Source organism: Neolamprologus multifasciatus, chromosome 6, assembly GCF_963576455.1.
Source record: "Neolamprologus multifasciatus chromosome 6, fNeoMul1.2, whole genome shotgun sequence".
NCBI classification, from domain to species: Eukaryota; Metazoa; Chordata; class Actinopteri; order Cichliformes; family Cichlidae; genus Neolamprologus; species Neolamprologus multifasciatus.
In genome coordinates, this window is record NC_140444.1 from 39,196,995 (window position 1) to 39,213,153 (window position 16,159).

At 40.3% G+C, this 16,159-nt stretch overlaps 1 protein-coding gene and 1 long non-coding RNA gene across 7 annotated transcripts in view; one reads left to right on the forward strand and one right to left on the reverse strand.

The window, feature by feature from the left end:
• tenm3 (teneurin transmembrane protein 3) overlaps positions 1-16,159 on the reverse strand; it is a 796,285-nt gene that overhangs the window by 292,732 nt on the left and 487,394 nt on the right. The window lies entirely within an intron of this gene.
• The window catches only part of LOC146517695 (uncharacterized), a 244,901-nt gene that overhangs the window by 20,142 nt on the left and 208,600 nt on the right, over positions 1-16,159 (forward strand). The window lies entirely within an intron of this gene.

The window sequence follows — 16,159 nt, forward strand, 5'->3', positions numbered from 1 at the left end:
AACACAAAGCTCTGCCCAGGCAGCTCCCTCTCTGGGAAGTATTTACTTTTTAGGGAATAGTATTCTAGTTTGGAATAACTACACTTTAAGAAGGTCGTAGTGCAGTAAACACAAGGCCAGATGTTTACTCTGATTTGATTTGAGTGGTTAATGGAATAACATAACTTGTAAATTGCTGATATGAATAACTTGGGCTTTTTACATGTACAATATTTGACTACAGTGTATTTTTAGCTAACTAGGTGGCTCGTTTGCTTTCTCTTGACGTCGCTTTCTGTAGAGACATGACACATTTTGAAGTCAAAGGCAGAAGTGAAATAAACGTGAGAGCAGAGGTCAGATGTGACAGGATAGTTGGAAGGTGGAGGTAATGCTAATCTGAACGGTCTGTCAAAACAGACTGTTAACATCACCCCACCCCGCACAAAGTCTCCACTATGACAATGTTACTTGAGCTCTTCTATTGAACTTCTTGTTTCTATGTGTTGTGTTTACCAGGACTCCTGTAGCTGTTGTTTCTTTTTCAGCCAGCTTCTGTTAAACCAGTGCATTTTTATAAACATTTATTTTTATTTATTCACTGAGCTGTGTGTCTGCTGTGCTGCATCAAGATCCTCTTTCTTGACCTATTATAATATAATATAAAGCACCTTGAGGCGACTGGTGTTGTCATTTGGGGCTGTATAAATAAAAATTTAACTCCCCATAACAGTACGGAGCAACCAACCCCCGAAGAAAGCAAGGCTCTTTATGAACTACATCATCCTCAGCCTAATTTACAGTCAGCGCCTCAGTGGCCCTCACTCTGTTCACTTGGCCAGTCTATCTCTATCTAACATAGTCTGTCTCATAATGTTTCCAGAGCAGGTCATTCTGTTCTCGAGTCAGTTTCAGGGTCTCAGTCTTGAATTCATGTTTAGAATATGAATTAAGAGATAAAACAATGTCATATAAAAACAATGCTTCTTCTGCAATCAGATGTTTAATGTATCTGGTTTCGTCACTAATACGTGACAGTAGCAACTGTAAGTGAATGTGAATATTTCATTTTCCGTTAATTTATATTATGTTTGCGTGGCAGCGCACTCGTGTCTGTCAAGATGAAATAGAGTCAAACTTTGATATTGACGAACTTTGTTCAACCTCGTCTGACAGAGAAAGCGAGAGATGATGATAAATACACACAGCTACTGTTTCAGTTTTTAAAACATCATCAAATAAAAATTCATTGGTAAAATGTCTGCATATAGAAAAACAGACACGCACGAGAGAGGTTCAACTATTCAATGTGACATTTAGCTAATCAGATCTGAGGGAGGAAAGTGTGCGGTAAACAAATCCCTCACTCTCCGCCCCACGCCCCCACGCCCCCCACTCTTCTATAGCTCTCCCTACCCTCTCACTAATCAACACGAGAGCTTTTAGAGTGCAGAGAGGGATTTGTATTTACTCACCAATTCATGTCAACAGCCAAATCTGCTTCATGAAAATGAATAAACAACTATTTACCCCATAAACACTCCACATAGACAAGCATCTCCTTCATAAAAGTTACAATGAGTATTGGCAGTATGTCACCATCAGTTAAGCAAAAGCGATTGCAAAGTAAAATGTGAGCACATGTTGAATGAATGACTACAGCTCAGGTCTTTTTATATGAAACTGATAAAAGTTTGCTTTGAATGTGAGGATCTATTTTGTAATGCAACCAGCAATGAGACCATCAGTTGACATGTAATTATATTCATACGGCTAAAAGAACACTATTGTATTACCTCAGTTACCCAACATAAGAATCCACATTAACCAGCAACAAACAACATATCTTCTGCGTGTACTGCCAGCAAATTCATGGCCTGTTGTTGGTCTGAATGTACGATACACTTGTTAAATGCAGTGAAGTATTCAGAGCACTTACAGCACAGTTGAGTGGCAAAGGCTGTCAATGCTTGTGTATGTGTTATATTTTTGTTTTTAATTTTTAATATTGAATTTTGAGGAGAAGAATGAATTATGTATGATTTGTAAACTTTCCAGATAAACTGCACAAACCAGGTTTTTTGGCTGGATAATAAACTAATTTGAGACAGAGTTCCATAAATGTCTTTTAAAATTGTGTCTCCTGTTGATTTGTCTTTAAATATGCTGCTACAAAGTAACTAGAATTTCATTTGGTATGTTATCACTTTTCTGTTTTTCATATTTTCATATATATACATTGTGGAAAAAGGCAGTGAACATACAAGAAGAACTTTCTTCACACGTGCAATTTCACAGTTTGCAGTCAAGTTAGAAGGGAGTACGCCGAAGCAAGTTTGACATAGAAATGCTTTCTTTGTGTTAGCAGGCTCAAAAAACCCCAACAGCAAAGTGGCAGATGAATATTTTAATATATTTACTGCTTGACGCTGCTATTTATATTAATCTGAGAGCTGCCTACTCGAACTCTGAAACTTTAAACTGCATGCACTTGAAGGTTACTGTTTTATACTGTGACTCTCCCCAACTGCCCATTGAAGAAGATCTGGGAATTGCTGTAGTTTGTGGCCAGATCATGAACTGACATTAATTTTGCTGATTAAATAGATTCTTGATGAAAGATAGCATACAAATAGTTACATTTCCATCACTTAAAAGCAAAAATAGACCTGGCAGCAGACTGTATCACAAATATATGGAAATTCCTCCAAAACACCTGAACCTTTACAGCTGGCCTCTCAAGGTGGGTTAAGCTTGTCAGGCTGCATATTTAATTGTTATTTCTGCTAAGAATCTACATCACGGTTAGATAACATAACAAACTTCACACATAACAATGTTCCTAAGTGCAGAGGAGCCCCTGGGTAGCACGCCAGTGATCGATTTTGTAATCGTATCATCAGATCTGCGGCCATATGTTCTGGACATTTGGGTGAAGAAAGGAGCTAAGCTTCAACCGATCACCGCCTGGTGGTGAGCTGGATCAGGTGGCAGGGGAGGATGCTGGAGAGGCCATGCTCCAGACTTCCATTACTGAGCCTGCTGCAAGGAGCTGCGACTGTAAGAGCGTTGGTGCCTTTGGGGTGGTTGTAGCTCAGGTGATAAATTGGAAGGTTGGTGGTTTGATCCTCGTCTGCTCCAGTCTGGATGCCAAATATTCTCAGGCAAGATAGTAAACCCAGGTTTGAATGTTAGACAGAAACCACTTACATAGAAAGAACATAGAAGCGTGCCTGTGTGAATGGGCAAGTTGCATGAAAATGCTTTGAGTGCTCAGATAGATTAGAAGAGACTATATAAGAACCAGTCTATTTACTTTGGTGGTGGCGATGCCGAAACCAGATATGAATGAGAGCCCTGAGTTCTTTAAGGCCTGTATTTTGAAGGGCTGTCCTGGTTGGCACCGTTCTGCAATGTTATGTGGTCTAATTTGTTCTAGGTGAGTGTTGGACTCATCGGGCTGCCCCTTGTCACTGTTCATAATTTTTACAGATAAGATTTCTAGGCGGCCAAGTGCCTGCATTAATGAATTCATACAGTATAAAAAGGCAACCGCGCTGGCATGCCGCACTTTTGGGCCGATGGGTCAGTTGAAGGGCTGTTGTGCACCAGCTGTACAACGCTGGCAGCAGCCAATTTGTTCATTTTTATTACCAACACGCCCCGTATAGAATAGACTTTAGTGTGGAAGAAGTGACGAAAAGGTGGCACTGAAAAGCTAAAAGAGGAAAAGAAAAAGAAACTAAAAACAGATGGCAGCAAATATGTAAAATTACCCGTTGGAGCTGCTGATGCTGCACCGTAGTACCAGCAATAACTAGTAACAACTTGTCACAGTAGCACCAGGCTGCAGTTTCAATATCTATAATCAAACAAAATTAAATCCATTTATTTATTTATTTGAGTAATCATGGTGGGCCACATGGACCAAAAATGTCAGGGCCAATTTTTTCTCCCAGTCCAACCCTTGAACCAACCTGTGGGAGAGAGTCATAGATTTTCAGTTTGAGCTTGGCCGAAACTTAAAAAAATGAAATCAGTGCTTTGCACTACACACAGTTCTTGGTGTAAGGGGACACACTCATCGCAGTGCATACTATGACCTGGTGATTTTGGTTGCATTTTTTGACAACCAGCTGCAGTACTCTGGACAGATCTATTGGTACCAACAGGAGTACGATAAAAGAAGAGAAAAACTCTTTAACAGGATCTTGCAAAACCTTTGCGCGATCTCGCAAAACTAACTTGGGATCTTGCAAAAGTACTTTCTTTCTTTTTCTCTAGCGTCCCTTGCGGGGCTTTGCAGTAAAAGGTATTACATAGATGTCTTTACTAATAATTTATGGATTGCATACATTTAAAATACAATAGGAAAAGACAGAGGATGACTTTGAGGATGGCTTTGAACCATTTGTATTTGACACATAATCAGACATAAGGACACATACGGGATCTGGATTGCCTGGAGCTTTCTTTAGGTGCCTTCCCAGCTTTGACAAATGCTGAGCAAACAGCATGTAAGATGACTGATTACAGGAACCATTCAGCCTCAGATGCAGACAAAACAGGATTACACTTAAAGGTCTGCAAATGAGCTCTTTAGTCAAGGGCCTCTGAGCAACAAAATACTGCTCAGTGACAAAAATAGTTATGAGTCCTTGAAAGGAGGCCCAGGAATTGTTTACAGGAAGTTAGAACAAAACAATGATATTGACCGGACCAGGGGGAATTACCAGGGGAATTAACACCAAGTCTGTATGGTTACCAAAGACACATAAACAGGGTGCACCTTTAAGACCAATTGTCTGTATGATCGACTCGGTCACCTATAACATCTCAAAGTTTCTGGCTTCGATCCTCAACCTGTTGGTGGGCAGCTCTGAACACCACATCCAGAAGACCCTGGATTTTGTTGAGGTGCGAGGTGAGAGATGTCATTATGGAGGCAGATGAAACCATGGTCTCGTACGATGTTACATCTCTCTTCACTTGCATCCCAGTCAGGGAAGCGTTGGAGGTAGTTCGTAAGAGATTACAGGATGACCCCAACCTCAGCAACAGGACGACTCTCAGCATCGACCAAGTGTGTTTGCTCTTAACTGTGTCTTCATTCCACCTACTTCACATACAAGGGTCAGTTCTACAGGCAGAAACATGGGTGTGCCATGGGCTCCCAGTTTCACCCATCGTGGCCAATTTGTACATGGAAGAAGTGGAAAAGCTTTGCTATCCTACCCTGGAACACCACCAAGCCATTGGTTCAGGTATGTGGATGACACCTGGGTGAAAATCCAATCTCAGGATGTACCACAATTCGCTGATCACATTAACTCGATGGACCAACACATCAAATTCACCAGGGAGGATATGAAAAGTGGCAGGTTAGCCTTCTCAGACTGTGAGTCTGGGAAGGCTCCTAAAGAAAGCTCCAGCTGATCCAGGAGAGGAGGACAACCGCTGCCCAAGCGAAAACCTGTAGAGATCCCGTACGTGTCAGGAGTATCGGAACAACTGAGACACAATTTTCTAAACACCAGGTCTCTGTGGCTTTTAAACCCCAAAGCACGCAGTGCCAAAAATTGGTCCACCCCAAGGATCGGGTCCCCCGACACAAACAGAGTAACATAGTGTACGCTCGGGGAAACCAAACAACCTCTTTCTAAGTGGATGGCACAACACAGAAGAGCCACCTCGTCAGGCCAGGACTCTGCAGTCTATTCACACCTACAGGCCAGTGGACACTCTTTCAATGATGAGGATGTTCATCCTGGACAGGGAGGGACGCTGGTTTGAGTCAAGGAGGCATTTACGTGAAAAGGGAAAGACCATCTCTGAATCGAGGAGGGGGCCTAAGGGTCCATCTGTCTCCATCTTACAATGCTGTGATTGCAGCCAACTCTCTGTGAATGGGACTCATGGTCTTTGATCAGTGGTTGTTGATCAGTGGTCATAACAATTTGCAAATTAATGATCTAGGAACTGACCTCACAGCCCATTGTACAGTCAGTGGGCTGGATTCAGTTGGGATTGCTTTAACTGGATGATCGAGCATGCATCATAACTCTCCTTTCACGCTCTGAAAGGGACACTACAAAAGTGTCAATACCTTTACCTTTTTACTTTTACATAAAGGTAAGAGAGCCAAGCGTCTCATTAGCATTTTAGTGGATTATTTTGTCACACATTGGATGACACTTCAGACAGCTCTCCCAGCCCCTCACAGAAGGTCAACGACTTCTAGACCCCAAATATCACAGTTTATGTCCAGATGTGATGGTGTTCGCCCTCTCTGCGGTAGAGTATCACTTCCTGTTCCTGTTCCAACACACAATAGTATTTTTGAGTAGCTTATCTCCTTAGCAATTTAATTAAAAACTTTTAGATAACTTCTGTTTTCATAGTATAATCTTCACATGCTTCATCCGAAGCACACTCTCTGTGTACTCACTACCTAATTTATAGCCAAAGTATTCACTGACTGTGTCTCTACCGTTTCGCTAGCTTAGCTTAGCAGCATGGCCTCTTCACCTGTCCCTCCTGCACTTTCCTGCTCATTGTGTGAGATGTTTAGTTTCTCCTCGGCCTCCTTTAGCAGTAATGATACTTGTAACAAACGTAGCATGTTTGCAGCTCTGGAGGCCAGGATTACTGAATTGGAGAGTCTGCTTCACACCCTTACTCCTCGCATACAAGGTCTTAAATAATCAGGCCCCATCTTATCTTAATGACCTTGTAGTATCATATCATCTCATTTCTCCACCTCATGGAAAAGAAATAGTAAAAACTTATAAAAGACTTGCATAAGATGTGGCCTACTTACTATATAGTGAATCATATAAGTCTTATATGATTTACTCGATTTACTCATGAAAGTGGCCACTTTCTCATTACTTTACTATAAGATTTATATATATCTTTTCCATATGGGTAAAAGTAGAATGGGAGGCAGAGCCTTCAGTTTTCAGGCCCCTCTTCTGTGGAACCAGCTTCCAGTTTGGATTCAGGAGACAGACACTATCTCTACTTTTAAGATTAGGCTTCAAACTTTCCTTTTTGCTAAAGCATATAGTTAGGGCTGGACCAGGTGACCCTGAATCCTCCCTTAGTTATGCTGCAATAGACGTAGGCTGCTGGAGGATTCCCATGATGCATTGAGTTTTTCCTTTTCAGTCACCTTTCTCACTCACTAATGCAGACCTCTCTGCATTAAATCGTACTTATTACAAGTTATTAACCTCTGTCTCTCTTCCACAGCATGTCTTTATCCTGTCTTCCTTCTCTCACCCCAACCAATCACAGCAGATGGCCCCGCCCCTCCCTGAGCCTGGTTCTGCTGGAGGTTTCTTCCTGTTAAAAGGGAGTTTTTCTTTCCCACTGTCGCCAAAGTGCTGCTCATAGGGGGTCATATGATTGTTGGGTTTTCTCTGTATGTATTATTGTAGGGTCTACCTTACAATATAAAGCGCCTTGAGGCGACTGTTGTTGTGATTTGGCGCTGGATAAATAAAATTGAATTTAATTAATTTGAATCGAATGTGATCTTAAGACAGTACAGTCTTTGGAGGAATAATTGACAGAAAGAATTCACAGAACACTGTTATAAAAAAATCCTTTTTTGCTTTTCTCATTTTAGTGCTTGTTGTTCAGCTGTCATGCATTTCCTGATTTTAAGACTGCTGTTAAAACTCCAATGTTAAAAGTATGGAATCTAGAGTACAGTGTATTTTTTAAAAACACTAATTATTGCCAAGACCACCAACACTACTTGTGGTAAAATAATTACTAATTGAAGAAAAGGTGATGAAATCTTCAATAAGATTTCTTTTGTTTGCATAATACCCCTCCACTCCTACCTGTAGTTTTGTCACATCTGCGCCTCCTGGGTGTGAGTTCACAGAACAGTCAGCTGGATGACAGCTAATGGTTGCTAAGCTACCTCCCCCCTCACCGACTACAGGGGCCTGGCTACCTGAAATGTTTTCAAGGCTACAGAATGAGTTCCCAACTGATTGAGCCCGGCCTCCAAATCTACAAACAAGCTACAATGTAGCTGGGTGTGGGAGAGAGAGACGAAGAAGTTGTGCTGCTAATGATTCAGCTAAGAGCTAAACTAACAGCTGCACAAGTTGAAAATCACAGTGAGACACAATGAGTAAATGCTATGAATATGATTTGCAGGTAATTCAGCTGAAGGTTTGCGGTACTGTCAAGAGATGCATTCAGCTGAGAATCAGAGAGCTGCCCTTACTTGCAGCAAGGGCAGCCACAGAGCGCTCGCACGGGAGTGAGAGCTCAGGGACTCGAGCTCTGCCACTGCCCTGGTCTTTATTTATACATCCGTGGGTGTTTGTTCCTTACGTTTGAATGTGGATGTTTATACGTGTGTGTGCGCGTGTGTGTGTGTGCGTGTGTGTGTGTGTGGTCTGTAAGTCCAGCAGTTCATCTAAACAAAAGGCACTTAGACTAAAAGGTACGACCTCTCCCATGCTGCCAGGATGTGGGTGTGAATGCCAAAGCACACAAAGTCTTGTAGTGAACAACAGCCTAACTCATCAGAAGGTCAACATGCAGTATTCTACCATATGCAAACTTATATTATTAAAAGATTATACTGACTACTAAGTACAATTTTGTATTGACAGGTACCCTCTAAAAGCTCCAGGGTTGTAATTAAACGAGCTCCACAGATTAACCTGCAGAAAAACTGCATAGCAACTGTGTGTAGCAACAGGAACAGGAAGTACATTAACATAGTGATCCAATAAATTCTGACAGTATAGGCTCAGCATACACTATGCTTGCTAAAAGTATTCACTCAAGCATCCAAATCAAGCAATTCAGGTGTTTCAATCACTTCAGTCGCCACAGGTGTACAACATCAAGAACCTAGGCACGCACACCGCTTCTATAAAAGTTTAACAACGAGCATTTTTAGGAGCTACTGAATTCTAGTGTGCTACCATGATAGGATGAAACCTGTGCAACAAGTTTAGTTTTTCCAGTTGTGAAATTTCCTTGGTACTAACAACAGCAGCTCAGCCATGAAAGAGTGGGCCACGTGAAATCACAGACCTTGATCAGTGGATGCTGAGATGCATAGTCCACAACTTTCTCCAGAGTCTTTAGCTACAGACTTCCAAACGTAGTACTTTGAGATGCCATGGCCGAGCAGTTTAAAGTCTTGCATCAGTGAAATGCAAACCATCAGCTGCAGTGGCATAAGGCGCACAGCCACAGAGCAGAGGAGACCTCTTCTCTGGATTGACAAAACACAACTCTTCTCTTTCTGGCAATCTGGTGGAAAAGTCTGGACTCGACAGTCGTCTCACTGCATTGTCAGAAGCTGGACTTGGCCCCTTATTTCCAGTGAAGAGACATTACTACTGGCTTTTTAACTATATGTTAACTGACCCAGTTGAGACAACAGAGAATTAAACCTGTAACTAAAGCTAAATCCATATCCTACAAATATACAGAGTGCCACTGCCCCAGAAGTAGTTTAGGCTCATTAAATGACATTTCTTGTTGTTAGGACATTGATCAAATGAGGCTATGGACACACTAAAGGTCTGGATTGGAATGAATTTTCCTAACCACACAAAAATTCTCAGATGATTCTGAAGTAGGGATGCAACGATACCAATTTTTTCAAACCGATACGATACCAATACTTGGATCTGAGAACTTGCCGATACAGAGTACAAAAAACGATACTTCTACCACACACACACACACACTGAATTGGAAGACAGGTTTTATTTTATTCTCTGCCGATAAAAAATAAAATCTTAATAAAAATGACGACAAAAAAATTTCAAGTGAAAAATAAGCACTTCTGTTAAATTATTGCAGAGTCTCCACATTGTAATTTAACAAAATATCACTGAACTATTGGCACTGTCTCGAGCTTTCAGAATAATAAATAAACACTTCTGTTTGGAATAAAATAAATACAAATTAGGTTTGAGAATAAAATAAACTTTTAAATTATTGCAGAGTGTCCATATTGTAAACAAACAAACAAAATAATTATTATAAAATAAATAATAAATAAAATAATAATTGCCCCCCTAGTGGCCAATCTAAAAAACTACAACAGAAATGACAAGCCACCTTCTGATTACAGTTTTTTCTGATTGCTTAAGCACATTTTTTGTAACTATTGGCTATTTTTGCAAAACTCTACACACAAATAAGAAAACCTGTCACCCAATTATCAAAACATTGTAGTTCTCTTGCAAAAGCGAACACAGCTAGATTAACTCTTCACACCTTCGTAAAAATGGTGTTTTCGTATCAAACAGTACACACAAGCCATCATCTACTAAGCACACAATGCGCCAACTGCACACTGATGGTATGAATACAAAACACATCTGGCTTTTGCTTTCTCTGTGTACAGATGTCAATTGAACATTCTGCCTCTGCCCCCAACATCTGGACGTCTAGCAATTCTGTAAAGTAACAATTTCAGTATTTCTGCATGTATGGTACTGTTGTGTTTCTCATTAGAGTATGGCAGTGCTACAAAGTACTTACCGATTCTCATTTCGAAATGTCCTAATGATGCTTGCCACAGTGTAGCGGCTCAGTTTAGGCTGAACCCGTTGGCCAGCTTCCCTCAGGGTCATCCCATGGTTGATGACATGGTCCACTATTGTAGCCCTGATGTCATCAGTTATTCTGTTTCTTACTCTTCTTACCCTTCCTCTTTCCCCTCCTCGTCCTCTTCTTGCTCCTCTTTGTCCTCTTCCTCTAACTTCCTCTAACCCTCTTGCTTCTTCACCTCCACGTCCTCTTCCTCCAACTTCTTCACCTCCACGTCCTCTTCCTCGGCCTCCTCTGATTCTCACTCTTCTCACTCTTACTGCTCCTTCCATTGTACTCCACATAGACAGCTTACCTGTGGCCTGTTTATAGTGCTTAGGCTGATTGCAAAGTGGACTAATTATCTAAAACAGTTTTCACATGTGAAAGTGTGCCAGACAGTTGGCAAAATAGTGTTAATGATAGCCATACATGTGTATAATTTTGCTAGGAGTGTGTTGGAAATTTGGTAATTGAGTGTAAGCAGTGAGTTGTGCCTACAGTTTTGCAAAGTGTGTGTTACAAAATTGCAAACTGAGTGCAAAGCAGTGTTTGTGCTTTTAGTTTTGCAAACTCAGTGAGTGGTTTTGCTATAAGTGTTAATAGTTTTAGGAATTGTGCTGTAAGAATCACAGTTAGGGTTTAAGCATTCAGAAAAAACTGTAATAAAATAAGTTGGTATCGGTTAACTTTTACGAGTTTGAGTACACACACATTTTACAGTATCGTCCCCGATACCCGATACCGGTATCGGTATCGGTGCATCCCTATTCTGAAGTGTCTGGATTTCTAAGTGATGGCAGCAGGAGAAGGTTTTGTTGAGTGGTCTGCTTCTGAATGTGAGATGCTGACTGACATCAGATGGAAAAGGACAGCCACACGGCCTTGGATATCATGGGGCAGGTTGTTGATGTGGAGGAGCACAAGTGCCTTGGCACCCACATTGACTGGCTGAAATGGAAGACCACTACAGAGGCTGTATGAATGCAGTAGTGAGCAGGCTCTATTTTGTAAGGTAAGTGCAGTGGACTTTGCTGTGATGTGCTGGAGGAACAGCATCAGAGCTGCTGACAGCAACAGCTAGTTTTGCGATTGACTGTCAACTGCACACATTTGAAGTTGTGGACAGGTCACAGAACAATATAGAATAATGTTATCCATCAGGGATAATCCTCACCACCCGCTGAATCACTTACTCAAAAAGCAGTGGAGCATTTTCTCTGACTGACTGATTCAGCTCTGCAGCCATTCATACCTCATGCACTGCACGTCTGTAAAGTAGCTAATCATATGTTTAATTTAGCTTTTTGTATTATTGTTTTTAAGTTATGAACAGTTCTGAAATGAAAGGTGTAATATTTGTATGAAAGGTGAAACACAATCCTAAGACTGCCATCATTTGGCTGACTGAACACCTACAATAATGTTTTCTTTGTTGATTTTAAAATATTTCACTTGCTTAATATTAATGCTACTACTATTACTAATGATGATGATGATAAAAATAATATTTAAAATGCAGAAATATGTTAAAAACTTTGATCTTTTGTGTCTGTCATAGTTACTTCAGTAAATTATGACATGAAGATGAACACAGAAATGTTATGTATTATAAGTCTGCAGGTTTGAGCCATGAGAGGAGATCCCCAGAGCGTTTGGCATTCAAGCAGTGATAATGAGGCTCATGTCGTCCTGTCACTTCTCCAACTCTTTGACATATGACACCTCTATCACCTTACAGTTCGCCTACACTGGAATCAAAATCCATCTGTCTCTTAATTGCAAAAAAAAAAAGAAAAAAAAGGAGGGAGGAATCAAAAACAACACTGTTAATGTGATGTTTTTTAAACATCAACACTGCACCTCCATTGTCCCTAAAACAGCGTCTGCTATTGCACCATCTGATTTAAACACATGGAATTGAAAAAGCTCTCCTCAAAAACTTGAAAAGGCTGCTTCTCATGATATATGAATAAATGTCAGATTTATATCCCTATATCACTCTGATTTTACTGTTTATGTATTGGGATGTTGAGGATCTTGTCACTGATGGATGGAGAGTAGTATATGTGTGTGTTTTACGTCTACAGTACTGTGCAAAAGTCTCAAGCCACGCCTTATTTATTTATATATTGCTTTCTAAGGACGCAGACCTTCTTGTACATTTTTACACTTATCCTGAGCAATAGTTACTGGAAGTCTTCATAAGTTTTTCTTTACACATTGGCTGCCTTTTCTCTCATTTACACTCATTTTCAAGCTTAACAAGGCAGTTGAGTCAAGCCATGAGCCGGTGTTATTAGACTACTTACAAAAGAGCCAATTTTAAGTGATATCTTTAAACCACTTTGCCTCACCACACCAGTTCCAGAACACATCATTTATTGACATTTTAGTCAAAAACACAAAGGTTTACACAGTTTGGGAGGAATACATAGTATGGGTTTGATGGTATTTTTACAAGGTAATTCACAAAGAGCAAAGATGTGAAAAAACGATCAACAGTAGATGAACAGTATAATAATAATAATGTGTATGCGTTAGTCCCCGTAGGGAAATTGCTCCTCTGCATTTAACCCATTCACCCAGTGAAGCAGTGGGAAGCCGTGTGTAGGGACGGTACCTTGCTCAGGGTAACTGTTCAGTGGAGTCGAACCCCCGACCTTCCGATCATGGGGCCACCACTCTACCTACTGAGCTATCCCTACTATTTGAAAGTCATATCCTTAAGAAATAGGGAAAAAAAATCAAAAACCTGACATAAGACCCGAGAGATACATCCACGGTTCACCTAACCATCATCAAAACAGGTGATAGTTCCAGGTTTGAAATGTTTGGATCAAATCATTTTCAGGAGGTCAGGAGAGCGGTACAACAGTGAGTGAAAAACACGTCCAGGATCTGTCTGCCGGTACATTTGAGCCAGTGCTGTTGAGGGACTTTTTGAATTATGAATGCATACTATCTGAAAAGCTTCAAATAGGCAGCAGCTTAAAGTTTTCAGCATGGTAGGTTTTTAAGGTGTTTTTAAGCTCTTTATATTCTGTCTGTGCTACATAATGCATCATATAAACAGGTTTGTAGTGTTTGTACTGTGAGGACCACAACAGATTTTATTCAGCTCAGGCTTACACCTTTTTTAAACATATTAAATGTTTTTATTTAAATAAATAGCATTCGAATTCAAATACTTGAGCAGTGTGTGCCATGTTTGTATCTACAGGGGTATTAATAACTAATGTGGTGTGTTAGTAAAACAGCTGGTTAAACTCTGTGCATTTGGACAACCCAGCGATTTCTTAGAGATGTTATTCTGTGTTTTAACCACAGATACTATAATAATGCACAAAAACATAGCTGCGAACTGCTTGCCTCTGAGCCTGACACGCTATGAGCTATACACCCTACAGAGGGCTCTGTTATCAGTCGGTGTTAATTCTGCTTCCAGAGACAAAATGCTGCTGAACAATAAGGTAAAGAATGAATGATGGATGAAAGGCATGTTTTAACTGGTGTCTATTTTTACATGCTTGCCTTGTGTGCCCTGATGCAACTGCTGGACAAAAAAACAACAGACCATAATCAATAATGGATTCGTTTCCCCAGAGCTCACGCCTCAACATTATTAAACAAGAATCCAACACAAGGCAGACAACCTGACAGAAGAGCTATCGCCTGGAGAAAACTATTCCTGAAGATACTTAAAGAAATTAAACAGAAGCTTATGTTCATGCTGCTTTGATGACACTCAGGCTGCTGAAGAATAAATGTCATCATCACAGATATTGACTTTGAAGCTCATTAGATTGTACTCTGTTTTTGCTCTATAAATAATTTCCATTATGCTTGTTTATTTTAATAAATTGCTGCACATATTTCCCATTTTTCCAGCAGAAATGGAGGAAATGTGGGGTCGCACTGTATGTTTAATTATGTGAGAGTGCGGCTGAAGTGTTAATTATAAATTATAAGGTCTCTCTGGTAATATCTGTAATTATGTTCACCTGTCCAAAGACTGCAGAAGGAAATAAGGAACCAGACAATTGTTAACCTAACAGATGGTTTAGCTGCATGGTCTCTGCAACAGAAGAAAAAGAAGAGAAAAAATGTAACCGTTCTAAAACTTATCTGGGACATTTTGTTGTTTAAATTTCCCTAAATTGTACAGCTCAGAGTAGAATGATGAAATAGTGTTTGAATGACACTTTCAAGCATTATTTTATTGGATGAATGATGCCCTGACCCTAGCACAAGAGAAGCCTAAGCAAGACTGATAAATGCCCCCAAATAGAGTATTACTAATGCGATGTTGTACAGCTCAGATTAAGGATTGGTCACTGTATTCTCTATTCTAGTGGTCTTCCTTTTCATCTCTACTAAATAAGGTGAAGATGCTGGTATTGGATAGTTGCCTCTTTAGCAGAAAAGTAAAAGAATTAGCTAACAAAATATTCTTCTGACAACACCTGAGGTTTCTTAGCTAGAAACAAGCACTACTTGCTGATATCAAAAGGAAGCTTGTCTCCACAAAAGAATAAGAGGCCACCCAGGTCTTTATGTCTACCTGCAGTTTAACTAAGGGAAGCATGTATAATGTAAACAGAATAGCTCAGAAACTCAGAAAGATCAATTGGAGAAAAGACTCAATGGTACTGAAAGTAGCTGTAGATAATGTTACAACTGTGAGATGACTATAAGTCCTTTTTTCTCTAATGGTTAAAGTTTTATTTGTGAAGAAGTTCATGAAGTCATTACTAGTTAATGTTAAAGGGATGGTTGGCTCAGCAGAGCTACTGAGCTGAAGAGAAACCTGGGGTTGTTCTTATTTTCTTCAATCAGTGCCGAATAGTGTTCTGGCTTTGTGGAGGGCTTTCTTATAAAGCAACAAACTGTTTCTCCAGGCTAAATGATGATCCTCTAAATTTGTGACACGCCATTTCCTCTCCAGTTATCTGCTTTAAGCTACGCAGTGATGCCAACTCCTCAGGAAGGAAAATCGCTATTGGCTGTCCTAAAAGTTGCTAAATAACATCATTAAATATTTTGCATAATTGGTTAAGCTTATGTAATTGTAACCTATGTTGTAGGAGAGAGAAATAACATTGTGAAAGAGACATAAAGTGAGTAAAAGAAACCTAAATGTATTTAGAATATGTTTAGAACTATAAATTAAATTCTTTTAGCAATTATTGTTTTGTTTAATGTCACAATTCCAACCCTGCTCCTTTATCCGGTCTTGGTGCTGGCAAAAGTGACCCGAAACAGGCACTCTGGTGGAGTTACTTTGTGTGTGTCTGTGTGTTTAAGTAGTTTTAAAAATTGTGATCCACAAAAAGTACGAGTAAAAGAAGAACTGACTGCGTTACAGTCAGGACGGGAGCAGCGGCTTCGCTCATGCGTGATTCATTTGCAGTTTGGACACGTTGGGGTCAGCATCTCCTGCTCTTACAGCAGCCGGGGTCGAGTGCTGTGTGAGGATGATCCGCCGCCTGTGAGTGCTTTAGGACAGGCGAGGTGCCCACAGCAGCACCCGCTGCTTGTTGAGAGTAAGAGCGATACGTGCTTTCATGTCAAAAAGTGCTCATAAGTCTTC